This window comes from Trachymyrmex cornetzi, unplaced genomic scaffold (genome assembly GCF_001594075.2).
Source record: "Trachymyrmex cornetzi isolate Tcor2-1 unplaced genomic scaffold, Tcor1.1 scaffold359, whole genome shotgun sequence".
NCBI lineage: Eukaryota > Metazoa > Arthropoda > Insecta > Hymenoptera > Formicidae > Trachymyrmex > Trachymyrmex cornetzi.
This window is the reverse complement of record NW_017298310.1, coordinates 704,622-719,312: the sequence shown is the minus strand read 5'-3', so window position 1 is coordinate 719,312 and position 14,691 is coordinate 704,622.

Below are 14,691 nucleotides of genomic sequence, written 5' to 3'. Positions count from 1 at the left end.
CTATATGTATGTACTTTTATTAAAAGTCTAAAGCTTACGAGCGTAGAATTTTGCAATGTAAAAAATATTTTCCTTTTTACATATAAAAAAATATACACAAAAAGAACGATTTTACTAAAATATCTAAAAATTTAACTAGATATAAATTTGAAAATAATTTTATTAGATCATCAAAATAACTAATAGTAAGTAGGAAACGATAAGTAATATTGCAAAAGTTTTGCAGTATTCTAGCAACTAAATTATATAGCGACCTACATAATTATTTTGATGGTCCAACGAAATTATTTTCAGATCTATATCTAACTAAATTTTTAGATATTCGAGCGTTCTTGCCCGTGTAGCAATCGATATCTATAGGTATATTCTGTTAAGTTCTTTCATAAAACGTTTCTCAAAATATAGGAAAAGTATTATACAGTTGTCCCATCAAATAGTTGAAATTACGGAGCACTGTTATAAATAACGAACATCTCATATCGCGGGATCAAAACTTGTAAATATAGGATGCACGCGGTCGCTACTCCTAATTTACTTTATGCGCATTATTCGGCCGATATCCCATTGCGTTGCTTTCCCATGTGCACAACCGCCACCACTGAGCCAAACGCACCTCGGCGATCTGGCGAATCGTTTTGGGCCGATAACTGCTTCCTCTGACTTGACTTTGTGAGCATTTCACGCCCGCAGCTCCAATTAACTAGAATGACTGACCGCGCGCGCCGTCGTAAATCTGTTGCCCTGCCGATGCGCGCCGAAAGCGCATTAACGGAACGGACATAAGTTTAGCAGCAGGTTCGTGTTTGCCAGGGGCGCACCCTGGCTGGGGTCGGCCCATTGTTTGCCCCGAAACGCACGCAACACGGAATCATCCCTTGACGCGTGACTTACGTGCTCGTAAAGCCAAACACAGCGGGATGTATGTGCTCGCGCGCACATGCATGCATACAAACACATGGGGGAGAGGGGTATATAGTTTTACTGGTCGTGGAATTGTGGAGAGAACGGATTCACGCGCCTTCGAATTCCACCGATAGAACTTTTGACGGAGAAGAACTTTGCCTATTTTTATATCGGTTCTGCTCTTTACATTTACTAACAAAATTTAATTGATATGATGGATTATTGTTAGAAGATTAAAATGTTCCATATAGACACAATCCTCTAAGTCAGCGTTTTTCAACCTTTTTTAATTTGCGACACATTAAAAGAACAAAGTGTCTATGATTCAACGTTCAACATAAATATTTTATCAGATAAAACGGTAATAGAAATAAAAAGTGAAGTTAAAATTTTTATTTGTATTTTGTCGTTTTAAAGATGATTTTATTGTAACGATAATATCGCTTTAATTAAAATGACAGCAAACACACAATTATAATTCAGATAATTTCACAATTTTTAAATATTTTTTATTTCGCACTTTATTCGCGCTTTTTATTAAAACATTTTTTGCTTTTTCTACTTTCTGTAAAATTTTTGTGGCACACTTGAAGACCTTTTGCGGCATCAGAAAAACCCTGCTCTAATAGTAAGTTTCATTCCGACTTATTTTCTTTGAAATATTAAACACATTAGCACATTTTAATATAAAATATGAAATATCTCATATAAACTATTTATTTTTTTAGTAATTTTCTGTATTTTAATTTTTTTTTTATTAGGGAATAATGAGATGAATTAATTAGTGTAAACGAAACACACATAGCTATTTTTCAAAAAAAGAAACTTTTATTTGTTGATTTTTACAAACTTTTTTAGCAACGGATATCATACATTCTATAGTCTATTATTCTTCTATCGACTAATATATGAATCATTACTAGACACGAGGAACCTAAAATAGATAAGGTTGTTTCATCGGAGCAGTTGATCATTTGATTCTTTCGTCTGATTGAAAACGACGATATGAAAATACGTCGAGATAATCGAGAGTAATAGTTGGCGAAAGGCTTATGGATTAACACAACGTTATCATTATATGTTTATTATATTTTTATTAATAAACAGGGCTGCCACTATTATATAAGGCGTCTTTAAGCAAAAAGAATTTAGCCGTATCTCTTAATATTTTTATTTACCGATCTTTAAATATACTATTTTCTAAAATAGTTTTTTTATAATATCTTTAAAGAGAGCATAATATTTCATTTTTATTGAAGGGTATTATAACTTTTTCCTAGGACGGAAATGTGAATAGTAAAAATTTTTACCATTAAAGTTAATAGAGTAACTTTCCATTTTTCGTGTTTTTACCCTAGCAAAAATGTTAGATGATCGGCATCCTGGTGCTAAAATGGCTTGATATGGTTCTGTATATATACTGAAAAATTTTAGCAGCATTGGAAAATAAACAATTATTCGAGCCGATGGTTTCAGAAATTGTGATTCAGTTTCTCTAAATTGATATACAGTACACATTTTGGAAAAAATTAAATCTGACAAAAGCGAACACACGCAATTGGTATTAAAGGATTGAAGAATTGATTATCAAAACTTAATTTGAGGTCTCTCTTGTTAATGCATCTTTGCACATCTGTTTGCGCAAGTCTGTTAAATATTGAGTTCGATCTTGTTGGCTGAATTTATTTGGTTTTTTGAGCATAATTTAAGCGTAAAATTTTGTTTATTAAAAATATTTTTAATCGGTTACATTTATTGAGTTGAAACAAAAATTAATAAAAAATTAATAAAAATAGAAACAAGATGCTACAAATTTCAACATTCAAGGAACTGTAACTTTGTTAAAAATTAACGAAATTTAAATTTAAAGAAAGAGTTTTGAAACGTGAAATCTCTACTTTCGGAAAGTCACTATATCTTTTAAGGGGTATTGCCACCCCCTAGAATTTTCAAAAAATCGAAAATTTTTTTTTTTGGCTTTTTCGATACTTTATCATCACAAAAATAAGTAGCAATTGAATTTATAACGAAAAAAATGAGCGCAAGCAGAGCGCTTGCATATAACGCAAGCTGAGCGCTTGAATTTTAAACGCGTTTTTCTCAAAATAACATTTTTCAAATCGGCATGACAAATAACTTCAATAATTTCTATCCGAATGGGTTCAAATTTTAACTGCAACTTCTTAGACGCATTTCGTAGAGAAGTACGTAGGCATTTTTCGATATATAAAAAACTTATTATTTTATGAACAGTTTTTGAACAAAATTTTTAACAAAAAATGCAAGTGTGACTTCAAATGCCCGTCATACTTGAAATTATCAATACTTTTACAAACTTTTACGTACTTCTTTAGGTATTTTAATGTACATTAAAAAAAATTTTTTTTTTGCTCTAGGTCGAAATTTGAGATTGCTATGGTAAATGTCATACCCTGGAGCACCTACATAAAAACCGTGCTAAATTTTGTCATCGGTAGCGTCGCCATTTTGGATGCAAAAAATACAAAAAAATTTTTTAATGGACTTCAATGTATGCACTAACCCGTGCTTTAATTTGATTTTATATTAAATTATTTTTTAAACTAAAAAAAATTGTTAAACTTATTTTTTATGCTTGCTAGGATGGCCATACCCCTTAAATTTCTATGAAGTTTACATAATTTTTAGATACAGAAAACTTTAGATGTAGAAAACGAGTTGAACAAAATGGGAAATTTTCTTTTAACTTCATGGGCTTACTATCCACTATAGTATTCAAAAAGTTCCCTTTCAAAAATTTTCGACTTTTCAACGTAAAAGCTTAAAAATTTTTCCTACAGAATTGCTTTTAGAAAATGTGTCCTATGATTTCTTGTTACTATTAATAAAAGGAGCACTTTGACTTTGATTGCTCAAAACTCCATAAAAAATCATCGTACCGAAATTGAAGAAACAGATTCTTAAAGCTGAATTTTTGCTGTATCGAATATAATTGCTAATTCTTTTTTAAAATTATGTAAACATGATATGAATGAAGTAGTGTTACGAAATTTTGTTTCAACTCAATACATTATTTTGTTTTATAACTTTCTGCCATCTCTTTTTTTATAAGGTTGATAGTCAATGGTGATTAGCTAACCAGAACGTCGAGCATCTTTGAGATCTATTTCTCTTGAATAAAATTTAACAAACCATTTCTGGTACATGGTTCGGTTTGATACCTTCTCCGTATGTGGCACATTCTTTTTTCAGTTTGCATCGGATTTTCTACGAAAATAAAAAGGTATTATATATCAAAGAAACACGTCTCTTCCATTTTCAAGCCGTTGCAATGTCAAAATTGCCAACCATTATGTGTTGAAAACATCTTTTAGAATATGTGTGACAATTTATATAATTTGGAATAATTCATGATTAGAAAAACAATTGAACACCATCTATCAGCAAAATCAAACGATGGCCTTATCCGATATTATATATATATGTATGTATATTATATATATATTGATGCAGTAATTTTTAAAAGTTTGATAAATTCTATACTCTTAAAATTGATTGGAACATTGCTACATATATTTGGTTTAATTGATTTTGAAATGTTTCTGATGAAAATTCAATGAGTCTCAAATTTGCCGTGAAGGGTCAGCTGTATCTTCGACCAGGTAGGCGTTTATACTGTCGTGAAACATCAGAATGCAGAGCATTACACGCCGCGCTCTGGGATAGCGAAGACTTTGAAGATATGAAGGGACGATATAAATCTTTAGCTGGGACTTAAGTTCCGGAGTAAATCTTACCACGTTTTAGCAGTAAGTCCAGAGCTCACTGCGAAAAAGGATCAAGCATACCGACTTGACGGATAACGTCCTGCATGGCGTCCTCGTTGCCGTTACAGGCGGCTGCGTAGTTCGCAAAAGGTACTAAATCCACTTGCGACAAGTTTAAAATCGACTCTTTCGTCCATACTGATGTGTTTCGCTTTAATCCGCAAAAAAGCCGAGCCTAGCGAGATTCACTGCGAGATTACCGCAAATTTTGATAATCTACTCAACGTTCGTATTCATAATTTTACAAATTATTATATTTGCGTTTAATGTATTCTTAGCATATAATATTACCATTTTTATTACCTTTTTTTTCATTTTTTTTCATATACCAATTTCTTTCTTTATTTATTACTGTTAGATTAATTGTAATTCCAAATGTTCGGTTTGATTATAAAAAGTATACTTCTATTATTTATTATTTTGCATATTATTTATGTTACTTTTGTAATTATTCGGGACACATGTAAATATATTAATTATTGACTTTTAATTATTTAAAAATTCACGAACAATTTTCGTATCTTTCACATTGTATTATATATTATCGCGGTAAATAGTTGGTGAGAAAAGTGCGTAAAAATATACTCAATAGAGGAAGTTGCGTGAGAGTTTCTAGTGGACGGAGGGAAAGAAACTTTGGCCGGACTAGAAGAGAGAGCAGCATGATTTAGATATCGCCTTCTTGCGGTAATCAATTTCCATTAACAAAGTCTCAGCACAGTTAGAGAGAACGAGGACTGCGAGTGAGGGAATTCGAGAAGCACAGCCTGAAAACGAAGGGAAAGAAAGCATGGGAATAAAAGGCAGATCTTTGGAGACACCGTGCTGTAATGAGGTCTTGTAAATTTTTATCTTAAGAAATCATTGTCGGCAGAAAAACGGAAATTCTTTTCTTTAAATGCCCTGTCAGTTTCAGTAATTGCTAGCCGTAACGAAGCAATCACGCAATTGCGCTCCATGAACAAAGGACTGAAAAAGAACGTGGCCAGTGTAACAAATTTTTTATAAATAAATAAAAAATATAATAGCTAAGGTATTGAAATTTTTATTTTATACAAATTTTAAATGATAAAAGTGTAGTTATTGCATGGAAATTTACGTGTCTGTGAAATAAGTATAATAATAATTATGGTAGATTTATTTATTATACTTTTAATGTTATTAAAAATCGTAATCCGTTAAAATATTTTATGAAACGATTATGCCTGATTTTTATGAATAGCAATAAACAAATCTTATAGATATAGAAAGCGTCGACGCGCGTCTCCCCAAGCTTTCCAGATAAGTTCATGAGCCGAGAAAATTGAAAAACTTCTCGGTAAAATTGTCCCGCCACTACGACTTGCACTAAACTTAACCACCTCGTGCTCAATACATTCCAAAAACTAATTAAACTTTGGACATATACACAAAGAGTCTCCAGCGCAAGTTTCTTCTGACCAATTCTGCGAAGTGGATTAAACAACGACGTCTTCCAAAACTAAATGCGTAATAATAAATACATAAGAGAGAACTGAAAAAAGTGAAATATTGAATAAAGTTTATATATATATATAAACTTCTCTTGACTTGAGTTAATTAATTTCACTCGTTACGGTATCAATTTCTTCAGAGTGCAACTCTTGACTGTGATCTTGACCTAATTTCAAATATCTGAGATTGAAAACTGATTGATTTTTTATTTTATTTGAAGTTAAAAAAATGATAAAGTCGGTAATAAACAAATATCGAACAATGTCCATTTCTACCAATGAAGATTAACTTAATGGATTTTGGTTTAATTTAATTGTTATCTTTTTCTTGTCCTAGGTATTAGAAAGTTAATCTACGTTGGTAGAAATGGATAATTTAAGGAAATAATTTGATTTATATACAATTCCAACAATAATAAGAATAAAACCATTAGTTCTTGATCGTTTCAGTACAAATTGTATTTAAGAATTATTTCAAACATTTATAAATTTTATATTTGTCTTATAAACGTGATCTCCCCTCCTCCTCTCTCTCTCTCTCTCTCTCTCTCTCTCTCTCTCTCTCTCTCTCTCTCTCCCCCTCCTCTCTCTCATACACACACATGAGAGTAAACGAAACGAGAAATACATCGCTCTTACGGATGAAGAAGCGAGGCAGACAGGATATAAATCGGCCGAAATTTGCGGATCGCTTCGCATCGCCGGTTCGACAATTAAGCGAAAGCCGAACGGGTATCGAGTGGCAAAATATTTGCAGAAATGTGGCATCGCCGATAACGGTCGGTAACTCGTTGGCAGCCGTACTAGGAATGTGAGATATGGGTGGAACTCGATCGACATCCAAATGAAGCATGCTACAGAGTCGGCAAGTGCCTGGCTGGATATTATAGACCTGTGAACGAGGCTGAGGGGTGGTTTCGCGCTAAATTGAAACGCTCGAAGGTAACGTCTAATGAAAGCACAAGCGCGGGAGCTAATATCCACCCCACTAGAATGTAATAATTTCAGAATGGTACTTCAGAGAGAGCTGTACTTGTGCAACAAAGGTTAACCACGCGAACAGCTATTCGCGATCGCGTAGCGTAGAGAAATCGTCGAGTCCGGCGTGGAAAAGTACCGGCAGCCAGGTTGCGCGATTTATCACGAGTTACCGAGCCGGATGATCCACGTGCACGTTACGTCAGATATCCTGCCTGAAATAAGGATCATTGAGATTCGAAGATGAACTCGCGTGACCTTTGATATCAGTCACAGAATTCTGCAAATAGAATCGAAGACGAGCCTAAAGTCAGAGAGAAACCGTTTTAGGACCCGTTAAAAAGTAACAGTATAACTTCAATAAGACGGTCAATTGTGTGTTTTTCAAACTGCGGCGTCGCATTTAGCGCTATTTAAATAAAAGAGTTTACACTATACCTAGTCGGCAGAATCGACTTAATATGTTTAATATATCGGAGAAATTTTTATTTTTACATTATTAAAAGCGATGCTTAACTAAGATGCAATAAGGAATTCATAATTTTCGTCATAATCGACGTTTAATTAGTTTTAAAGAAAAAAATAATCGCGTTTCAAAAATAATATAAAAATTTTTTATATTTTTTATTAATATATTGCGAGATATCGTATAATGCAATTGTATGTAAAAATATTTAACTTTCATGTATCTTTTAAAAGAAAATAATAAATGCTTTTATCAAGCTGGTAATTATTTTATTGAATAACGGTATCACTTATACCGTTATCATAAAAAATCGAGACGTCTTCATTGCATTGTGCTTCATTGGCTCGGAAGAAAAAGCGGATTATGTGATGTATAACTCGATGAGATTTTCAAGGAGGTACTTTTTTAAATTAAAGATGTACTGAAAAATTTCAAGACATATTTCTGATATAATATATCCTGCCACCATCTACGACGTTTCCTCAGATGCAGGTACAGATAATTGCCTGACATGAAGAAGAATGCATAAAACAAAGTGATCAACATACACATCTGTTTACAGATGTATAAAATCAATATTTACTATATACATACACAATTTGAGAGAGAGAGAGAGAGAGAGAGAGAGAGAGAGAGAGAGAGAGAGAGATACCGATTGAAAGAATCGATTAATCAATTTAATTAATTGTAATAAATATAACAACGAGTTGAAAATTACTTTCTATCAGATTATGCTCTAAAGATTTAAATATAAATATTACTTTTGCATTATAGCTGCCCGTACAAAACAGCAAATATTAGTTAGAGATATTACGGTACAATTAAACGAAGCTTACACTTTTTTCGCATCGTAATATTTCATTGCAGTTAACAATGAAGTTTTACGAGTACAGCTGCCGGATAAACCTTGATAACTGACAGTAATCTACTCTAGACGGGTCGATAGCTACGAAAGCCCGGTATAAAAATAATATCGAAGAGTCCAGCGTGTGTAAGTGCATTCGTAAAATGAATTTTGTTGGAGGACCATCTCTCTCGTAAGCGTAAACGCTTGCGCGTGCGTGCGTTGACGGGGCAGAGGGGACGTGAGAGCATGTAGGTGCTGTAAGCACAAATTGCCACAAATTGGAGAAAATTGAATGAAGCTTACAGCTTAACGAAGGCACTAAACCCTTGCGGAACGACCTATCTCAACATGCAGCCCATTTTCGTGATAAGTGAGGAGATGTCGTGCGTTTAAAACACTCTAACCAGGACAACGCTGCGACGCCGGTCGCTGATATTTCTACCGCAAATATTTCCCGAAGATTTCCGGAACGATGGATATATTGCTTATACAAGGCAGTGTATACAGAACCGTGCTTTCGTTGGAACCATATCATGATGTGTTGGACAGAAGATATAAATTGTACTTTTCACATCTTTGGAAAGCAAAAAGATATATCCGTTTACCTTTTTGTAATGTCCTTTATTATATTGCAAATAGAAAATTTTCTATTGCATTGATACTTATAAGTGTTAGATATATGGAAAATTTCAATATGTTTTAATTTCAATGTATTTTATTTTTATTTTTATACTCATATTATTCTGTTTAGTGTAATAATTTATTTATAATATTTAGTTGTTTAAAGTATCATTCCCGCAAAAATATATTATAGAATATTTGAAAATTATTAATCTTTTATTAATATTATTGTTAAAATATATTATTTATTAACATATTTTATTGTTTATTGTATGACATTTAATTGCAAAAACAATTATTTTTATTTAATATTATTTCTTTTTTGTGTGTTTGTAAACTTAATTATTTTACTTGAAAAATACATTTCATTATGTTAAAATTTAAAGATTTGTTTTTCCCTTTTTTTATAATTTAGACATTTAAATTATCTATAAAAAAAATACATTATTTTTATAGTTACTATATATCAACAAAATTGTTATATTAACTTATTAACAGCCCACTACAAAGAGCTGTAGTTCGACCATTGAAAAGAGCGAGCACTTGCCTCAAACGACAAAAGATTTTGATTTTCCGATAGAAAAAAGTCGTTATTGAAGTACTTCGCCGAGGCTGAAGAACTCCGAAACGACCGTAACCGGTGGAAACCGGGAGGGAGGATTCGAGGTACATACACAGAATGATACAAAGAGAGAATGGGACAGTGAGAGAGAAAGAGAGTGGAATAGGAGAAGGGTGGGTGGAAAGAGGAGAAGGATGAAAGAGGGCGAGGTTGAAGGAAAAAGAGTGGAAAAAGAGGAGGACGGCATGGCGGTTTGCAGCAAACACAGAGGACAGTGACTAGAGCGAGAGGCGTGCGAGACGTGGAATATGTCTGGCGTATGTGGAGAAGCTTGTACACTCCCCCGGGATCGTTATGGGGGCATTCCGGCTTCTGGTATGTAATATCAGAAATTCCTGTCTACCTGTGTGTCGCCTGTTGCCCGTGCGCGATGTTCCAATTGGAGCGGGTGAAACGCGCGCTCGTGCGATGCGAAAGTGGTATTACTTGTGCGGGCGGTAGGGCAGGACATATAGGGCTGGATCACCGCGCTCAGGAGGATAAAATTATTCCACGCGTTGAAAATTAGTTGTGCGAGAGAGCCCGATTGAAGTTACCGTCGTCTACGTATTTGCTTCCCGAAATGAATACTTATCGGTGAAGCGAACATGCAGCATGTAATATTGTTGTTCATCGCACTTTATACATGTATAACACTATTGTATGAACATCTTTTCGCTATTCGATATTTTGCTTTCACATGAAATTCATTACAATATTTCATGTACGTTTTTGTTAAATTTAAAAAATATTGACTTTACATTATATTTGTCTGTTTAAAATGTAAATAAACGTTTTAATTATTCTAGCATTCGTATTATTGGTTATTGTAAATTACTATATATATATATATATATACAATTGCTGTAATTACACATAATTATAATTAAGAAAATCTAATTATTACAATACTAACATATCGTGTGTTTAAAATACCAATTTTTTAATGTTTGTATTAATCTGATTGCTTTTAAATGTAGCATTACAAACTTATGGGACGGATCTTTGAAGACTGCAACAACGTTTCGAGGTAATGCATTCGGGTGATGTATATATAGAGAGGATTTTGGTTTTGTCGCGTGGTAGGGTAGTTTTAGCCAGAGGCATCGGTTGTCTGCATTCGACACATTGTCAATTTGCCGCTGTTCGTCGCGTCTGTTTAAAATCGATCGTGCCAGGGCACATATACCTGCCTACCGAATACATTTTCGGTTTACGAGTGCCGTAGACGTCACTCCCGGTTCTCTAACAATGCGCTAAAAAAATAGTCGCTTTGTTCAATTCCTGCCCGCCGCTAACACGTTTGAGGTCATACGTATTAATGCCGCCAATGATTTTCGAAAAAATATATATATAGCGATTTCAATCGAAGTTATTTTCAGCGCTTTCCTGTTTATTTTGCTTCATATTTTGTCGTTACGAACGAATAACTTCTTTCGCCACTAGTTTCATCGAAGCTTCGATATATATATTTTTTCCACTTCCTTGAGCATATTTCCCATCGATGAGATAAATTTCTGTTTGTTATTTAGAGAAAATAATTTAAAAAGTTAATTATGTAATAACAATATTTTTAATGCTTTATATATAATATTTATTTTATCTATTTTAAAAAGTAATGTATTATGCGAGAAAATACCAGTCATATTTTCTCTAGTTTTGTTCTTTTTCTATACAATATAATCCATTTATAATTTCTTATAAGCATCATAAATATAAGCTGGAAGTAGCTCTTTTATTTAATTATTTCACAATTTGGGGAAATATTTTTTCTGATAATTACAATACAATAAGTTTACGACGTAGGAGACACAATAGTAAAAATTCAAATTTAATTTATTCACTGCCAAGAGAGGGCCAGCGATCTTGCTAGCCTGAATATCGCGATCACATCGAAAATGAGAACCACAAACGCGGTATATTTGAAGTATGATGTGACTGAGAATTCCGTACGGGCGAGCAGCGCATTCCGCGTGATATCTATTTCATTACGGGGGAGATTCCACAGTATTTTTGCAATTATATATAGCGATCATCGCCACTGGTTACACAGGTTACACCGTTCATATTGTGTTTGCGAATATTGTCGCAATATAGTCGAAATTTCTCGGGGACGGCCCTGTGATCGAATACTCGGACCAGCGACGTTAATTATCTTTAATCCAATTAGTTATATATTTGCATATGCCGACTACGATGTTTTCGAGCGTTTGCGTCTGCGTTTATTAGTGCGGTGGATGTGATGCAAATAAACGAAAAATGAGTTCGCAAGAGGTATGACGCGCTACCTGAAAAGTATAATTAAAAATTACATCTTCGTTATATTATATTCGCGATGCTTCTTTGTACGCTGGATAAAAAAATGACTCTGTATAAGTCTCCATTTTACATATTACCATAAATGTATATTTTGTAATTTTTATAATTATCCAGCAATAGGATAATTTATTTGAATTAAAAATAAATAAAGTTGTTGCAAAGGGCAGATAATATGTACTCTCTAAAACTTTTAGAGTAAATCTTACTCTTTTTCAGGACTGGCATTTTCACTCTTTGGAATGAAATATTTGTGTGTGTGTGAGTGTGTGCGTGATTCAAAAGAATTTAAAAAGTTACCTTTAAAATAAAAATAATCAAAGACATGATGAATATTTGTTCATGATCATAAACCAATGAATGAGAAAAATTAAACATTATTAAAAAAGAAAATCTCGAATCGCAAGTTCTACCAGCAAACAGTAATGTATCTAATTAAAAGACGCGAGGCATACGAGCGAGGAAATATTAAATTTTGTCAATTAAAGCCATTTCGTCAATTATTCCTAAATTAACGAGAAAACATGTACGACGGACCTACTTTATCGTGTTTATTAATTAAATTTCTTTGACCATTCTCTTGTCCGGCCTTTCGCGCAAGAAGCGGTATGGCTTTGTGGCATGCATGTATCTTATGAATATAACACGGCATAGATTGTATATGCTCGCTACTCTTTTCCTAACTTTCTTTGTGCTTTTAAGGGCATTAAAAAAAATAACTAATTGTATCTGTCAATAATAAAAATTTTTTAAATGTTATTCTGCTATATTAACAATAAAATCATTTAGAATAACGTGTAAAAGAATATATTATAAGCTATTCGTTTGTTTCAGCTAAAGCAGCAAAAAATTTTTCCAAAAAATTTAACGCAGACTTAACTATTTCATATATATATATGTATGTATGTATGTATATATACACATATGTAATATAAACATACGCATAAACATTAGAAATAATGTACAAATATTTCTATTATCATACTACGTAATATCATAAAAAGAGACAGCTAAATGCCATTAAGTTATATGGTTTATACATAGCATTTTAAATTTCGATTATTTTGGTTTTTTTATGAAAATTGTGGGAATTATTTTTACAATGAATAATAGAAGTAGGAATAAAATAATTTTTCAAATTAAATACGAGGAATCCTACGGTTAAAGTGTATCTTAGTGCTCAAATATTTTTGTGTGAATTTATATACATACTATTTGAGTCTGCAAACTGCGCGCGGAAATTTTTTTTTAGTCTTAATACGTATTCATGAGCAGAACCGAAGTATAGTAATACCATCTATTAAATTGACGGGTAATTTAATAATTTTTTTGACGCTAATAAGCGTCTTTATAAGAATATTAATATATGTTAAAGGGAATCTAAATCTGGTAATAATTTTAGTGCAAAAAATAATATTTGTAATTTATTATAAAAGTTATTTTTATTTTCTACGTCTTCTCTCAGCATTAATTATTTATGCTTGTTATAGTAATACAATTGTAGAAAACAAACATCTAATTTGAGATTTGTCAATTTATGAAAAATAACAATTAATATAATATATTAATACAATGTATTATACTGTATCATATCAATTTAATATGAATATATTAGTTATTTGTTGTTTACAAATTACTAATGTATACGATGGTTCGTACAAATTATTGATGTAAATGCGACTTTAAATTCATGAAAGAATTTGTCATTAAAGTTTAATTTTATAGAAGTGAAATATTCCGTATATTAATTTGTGATATTAATAAGCCATTTAATGCACTAAAAGCAAAATAGTCTCCATATTCATCTATTACTTTAAATATCATTTTAATAGAACTACAAAAAATATTGATGCTTTGATCCATGTTAGGTTACAAGAGTATTTAATTAATTACAGAATTAAAATCTCAGATAAAATTGATTAAATTTAGATCATACATTTTTAAATATCAAAAATGTATGTATTGAAACGTAACATTAAAGAGGAGTAGTTGGTAAAATAAAAAATTAATTATGTTAAAATTTAATATTTTAAAAATAAATTGTATAATGTAGACATAAATGTGTCGAACAATAATCATTTTAGATGTGTGCGAGTAAATAACGAATAAGTCGTGCATTTTTATAAGGTAATACATAATAAATACAATTGGCTATAATAGAAAATGTAAGTAATTGTTTTCGTCTGTTTTCTGTGAACTGACTGAAAAGCAAACGTGGCTACTCAGAGCGAATCTGAGATTTTAATAAATTAACATGAACATTATCCAGCGTAATTACAAAACTACCGCATTACACGCATCCCGAGTGATCGTCGCAGATAGGATGGAATGCCGTTCATGCAGGATCGCGCGAGATCGCGCGAGATCGCGCGTTGGCGGGTCAAACGAAGCGTTATAGGAGCCATCGTGACTTCCGTTCGCGCTGCACGGGGGCTGCCGCGTTATAAAAAGGGGTAGCTATTGAATTAAAAGGACGTAGAGCGTATATAAGGCGGGCCGCAGCGAGAAAGCGAGATCGCGGCCGGGCGAGATTCCGGTGAGAGAGCGAGCACGCGCGCGCGCACCCAAGCGAGGCGAGGGTGGAAAAGCGTGGATATAGCGTTGGCGAGAGAGAACGTGAAACACCGCGATGCGGGAGCGAGAGACGAGATGAGCGGGATAGACGAAGATAGAGTGATACG